Source organism: Phytophthora infestans, genomic scaffold (assembly GCF_000142945.1).
Source record: "Phytophthora infestans T30-4 supercont1.7 genomic scaffold, whole genome shotgun sequence".
Classification (NCBI taxonomy): domain Eukaryota; phylum Oomycota; class Peronosporomycetes; order Peronosporales; family Peronosporaceae; genus Phytophthora; species Phytophthora infestans.
In genome coordinates, this window is record NW_003303752.1 from 3,721,299 (window position 1) to 3,726,758 (window position 5,460).

Sequence of the window (5,460 nt, forward strand, 5' to 3'; positions counted from 1 at the left end):
CTGCGGGTCAAATTACCGCTTAAGACGTCCGACATAGAACGTCGGGTGCGTCGTCATTGACTTTGGAAGGTCGATGGTGTAAGACGCACCATGGTTGGCCAGGACCGCAAAAAGTCCGATGAAGCGGCGCTTCAGTTTGTTGCTGCTGACAGAGCTAACAGTGTCTAGAGGTAGGTTCCTCGTGTCTAGCAACACTAAGTCACCAGCCTCAAATATACTTAAGTTTCCTCTTCCTTGTTTGTCTGTGTACTCCTTTTGTTTATCTTGGGCCGCTGCCATGGCATCGCGTACCCTGCTGACAATGTTCAGCTTGGTATCCATAAAGGATTCCACCTGTTTCCGCAGCGAAACTGGCCTCACATCCGAGACCTGGGAGGAAAGGGCTTTCCGAGCCTCTCCCCCACTTAGAATAGAGGAGTCAGTGTCTCCTCGAAGAGTGAGAGGCACTCTGGGGTGGCGGAAGCCGTTCAAGTAGAACGGCGTGAACCCCGTGGACGCGTGCACCGCGTTGTTGAGCGCAAACTCAACAACTGGAAGCTGCGACGACCACGTACGTGGCGCTGCCGCGCACACACTGCGCAGAGTGTCCTTGAGCACTCGATTGACGCGCTCTGTTTGGTCGTCTATCTGCGGATGATCCGCAGTGGACATCTGCAGACGAGTTCCCAGTAAAGGGAGCAGCGTTTTCCAAAACGCAGCAGTGAACCGCGGGTCTCGGTCCGAGACAATCGTCTCCGGGAGACCGTGATAGCGGAACACGCCATCGACGAACAACCTTGCGGTTTGCTCGCCCGTTACAGTGACGGGAACTAGAGCAAGATGTACCATCTTGCTCAACCGACACACGAACACCAAAATTCCGGTGTTGCCGTGTCCGTCGGCGGGAAGCCCAAAGATGAAGTCAAGACTCATCGACTTCCAACAATCAGCCGGTACGGGCAGGATCTGGAGTGGAGCCGAAGAGTGCCCTGCGGGTTTGACCCGCTGACATGTTTCACATGTCTTGACGTACCGGGCGACCCACTGGTACATGTGGGTCCACCAGAAGGACTGAGAGACCGACAGAAAGGTCTTCTCGCGGCCCAAGTGGCCGCTGGAGGGCGCGTCGTGCGCCTCCGCGAGGATTTCGAGCTTCATATCCTCGTCGTTGGGTACAACCACACGTGGAGGATCAGTGGGCTCCACCCGATAATAGAGGAGGCCCTCCTTCAACTCATATCGGTGGAGCCGTGAGCGCTGTCGCGACGAGAGCCAGTCGGACTTCGCGCTCGTTCCGGCCTTAAGGAACTTGACGATAGGCGCGACAGCCTCATCGTCCCGATACGCCATGCGTATCCGATCATATAGATCCGTTGTCACCCGCGTGATGTGGGCCAACTCATAGTCGGGACGCCGAGAGAGGGCGTCCGCAAGCACGTTGAGCTTGTATTCGACGCGGAAGTTGTATTCCGCGAAGAAGGACAGCCACCTCGCCATCCTTTGGGAGAGGTGAGGCGAGTTAATCGCCGTCCTCAAGGACGCGTGGTCTGTGTAGATCACAAAGGGCCTAGAGCCCAGAAGGTGAACACGGAACTTCACAAGGGCATATTTCATTGCCAGGAGCTCCTTGTCATGGACAGGGTAGCTCCGCTCGGCGGCTTTGAGCTGCCGGGACTGGAGCGAGATGACTTGTTCCTGGTTAGCCGTGTCGTCCTGCAGCAATGCGCACCCGATGGCGTAATTGGAGGCATCGCAGACGACGCTAAAAGGCTTCGTCTCGTCCGGCAGAGCCAGGACAGGGGCCTCTTGGAGACTGGCCTTGATGCTGTCAAAAGCATCCTGGTGCTCTTGTTCCCAGCGCCAGTCGACGTCCTTCTGAAGGACGCTCGACAAGGGCTTAGCGAAGCCCGCGTACCCAGCGCTGTACTTGTGAAGGTAGTTGGCCAAGCCCAACCACTTTCGAAGATCCTTCTGGGATCGAGGCGTCGGCCATGCTGCTATGGCCTTGACCTTGTCTGGGTCAGCCCGAACGCCCACGTTGCTGACGAAGCAACCGAGAACTTTAATCTCTGGTGACGCGAAAACGCACTTGTCGATGTTGGCGTAGAGCTTGTTTGCTCGCATCACGTCCAACACTCGACGGAAGTGTCCTAGATGCACCTCCATGGCCGTCTTGCCTTACTCGGCACGGCTATGGACGAATATGTCGTCGAAGTACGTCTGTACGAAGGTACGCAAAGGGCGGAACAATTGCGTCACCAGGCGATTGAACGTCGCCGGGGCGTTAGACAAGCCCTGCGGCATGACGAGCCACTCCTAAAGCATGCCGCTTGGAGTGCTTACCGCGGTGAGCGGGATGTCACTCTCTCGCATCAGGATTTGGTAGTATCCGTCTACCAAATTCAGCGCACTGAACAGTACGCTCCCGACCCTGTTGTTCAACAACACATCCTTTCGTGGGATCGGTGATTGGGCCGGCCCCGTTGCGTTGTTCAGCTTGTTATAAGCGTGAACCAGACGCCACTTCCCGTTAGGCTTCCGAACGCAGAAAGTCGGCGTCGAGTGCGGGGATTTCGATTCCCGCACCATGCCTGCCTTCGCTTTCGCGGCGAAGAAGGCATCAATGACCTCGTACTGTTCGCGCGGGAGAGGTTATTGCCTCGTGACACAATACTTTGTGCCGGGCACGAGATCAATCTCGTGCCGTACGCCTCGATCCGGTGGGAGTTGGGTCGGTGGGTGTTTGTTCACCACGTCCGCATACTCCGTCACCAAAGGATACACCGGAACCTTGGGGTTCTTGAGAATCTCAGAACCCAAGCGCGCCTGACGCTGCTTGTTCATGTCTTCCAGGACGTTCTCGTCCAAGACAGAGGAGGAGTTCAGCTCCTCCTGAGTGGTCTCAGGTCTCATGAGTACCATCTCAGCAATCTCTCCAGCCTTGAGGTTGGCCAGGAAAGACTCAGCCGTCATTTCCTCGAGGTTCAGTATCTCCTCAACCTCTGGCAACGGTTCCAAGTGGACACCAGATGCCTTGACGGGTAAACCTGTCTCGCCATCGAAGATGTGATAACACTCTTCCACTGGCCTTGTCGGAGGAGCCCGGGCCCTGGACTCCGAGTCGCTTGAAGCGACGTCGATCGGAACGAAGTTCGGATCCGACTTGCGGCGGCGGCGGTGTCTTTGCCGACGGCGTCTGTGACGGGGAGCTTTGCTGCCCACGTCTAGGGATGTCGTCGCTACGACATCCGAGGCACTCGTGGCCTTGTGTGATACTGTTGTACCCACACAGGAAGCGTGTTCAACGCCTTCCTCTTCAGTTAAGGTCTGGGCGACCGCGTGTGGCACTGTGTTACCCACACAGGAAGCGTGTTCAACGCCTTCCTCTTCAGTTAAGGTTTGGGCGACCGTGAGTGGAGCTCTATTACCCACTCTGAACACGCTGTTCTCAGTGTTAATGACAGCTGCAGCTGTCTGCGGAACTAAGTTACCCGCCTGTGGACCTAAGTTACCCACTTGGCCGACGCCTCTTCTGGGCGCGGCCACCATCAAAACATCCTTGGAGTCGTCATATACGTCGACGACTCCCAAGCATCTACCGGATGCTTCGGTACCCTGGCAGCCCTCGCGGGCGCCCCGGGTCCTGACAGAGGTGGGAACATGACTCACCAATGCTCTGTCGGACTGCGCAGGGCGGCTAGCACCGATTGCCTTGCCTCGCCAGTCGATCCAGAACTCGTGCTTCTCAAGCCAGGGCATGCCCAGGATCATATCATATGGATCCATATCGAGAACAGTGAACTGTTCGAGGCTGTCAAGTCTTCAAACTTGACAGCCAGATCCATTTGGACGTTGGGGACAGTGACGAGCTTCCCGTCGGCCAGTCGCACTGACACCGTCCCGTTGCCCTTGCTTTCTCTCAAAGCTTCGGACAACTTGTTGCTGTTACGAGCAACCGTCTGGCGGCGTGCGAAATTCTTCGACGCCCCAGAGTCAATCAAGATTCTAAAGGGATGATCGTATCCCCGTACACATCCGTGTACTACGAGCAACCCGCCGCTGCTCTTCGCCAATTCGAGAGTGCGAAGACTCTCAGGGGCTAAGTCCCCGTGGTACGCGCCACCCGCGCACCCATCACGAAGACTTAGTTCTTCCCCAGTAGGGCGCTCTGCCCCTACTGGTTCCCTGCGTTCCCCTGTCCCCGGGATCCTGGCTTCTGCCAGCGACCCTTGAGGACGGGCTTGGGGAAGGACCGTCTGCGGAGTCTTTCCGCGGGACAGTCGCGCTTGAAATGGCCCATCTTCCCACAGCCGAAGCAGCGGATGTCACGCTGTTCGGCGGACCCGAGTTCCATCGGAACTGGTCCGTTGGGGCTTGTTCGACCGGGAGCCGACAAGGAGCTCCCAGGCCACGCTGAGACCGGCGTACGCGTCTGGCGATGGCTGTACTCTTCTTGAAGAGCCACTTGAATCGCCTCTTCAAAGGTGCTTGCCTGCACCCGGAACAGCTGAGTGCGTGCGGGGCCCACTCGAAGGCCGTCCATGAACACAGTCATCTTGATGTGTTCATTGAGTGGGTTTCCCACTAGGGACGCCGTGAGCTCCCGTATCTCTTGCACATACTCGTGCAGTTCGCGCCTTCCTTGTTTACACGCGAGAAAGCGCGAACGCTGGCGGTACTCGTAGTTCGCCGGGAGGAACGCGGCTCGGAGCTGTTCGCACAGCTGAGCCCAGGATGTGAAACATCCAGGGGATGTTGCTTCCCGAGTGTACACCCAACTCTTAGCACGACCGCTAAGGTTGGAGAGTGCAAAAGCAACACGCAGTTGCTCGGTCGAGATCAGAGCCGCGTCCATCGCGAGCTCTACTTCTCGGACCCAGAAGTGAAGGTTCTCGCCTTCCTTCCCTTCATACGGCTTTACCTTCAGCCGTATTGGCTTCGGGTGAGGCGGATTTGCTTCCGCCGCCGGAGCCTGCAGGTTCTTTCGCACATGTGCGATGAGGCCCTGCTCGTACGCGTCGAATGCATTGACGCGCTCGAGCTGCTCAGCCGGTGTTGATACCACCAGGCTCTGCAGGGCCTCCATCCCGAAGATGCCTGCCATCTTCCGAACCGACTCGAACTGAGAGTCGTTCAAATGGGAGAAGTCGTTCCTATCCATGGCAACGAACTTTGGAGGTTCAGGTAGTCTACTCGCGATGGCGTGGATTGACTACAAGTGCTACCAAGTGTGACGGGGTCACACAGCACCTTGCGCAAGAGGAAGTTATCTTCCGAGAGTATACAAACTCTCAGTGAACGGCAGTTCACAGGTCCCCTCTTTTATTAAAGAGAGCGAAGTGACCTAAATAAGGTAGATTGTAAACTGAGTATATTTATAGGTAGGTTAAGTAATACAAACTGTTAGTTACCTATAGAAATGCAATGTCATTTAGCCAATGGTTGGCTTTGAACGACCTTGGTACCTTGTACCAAATATCT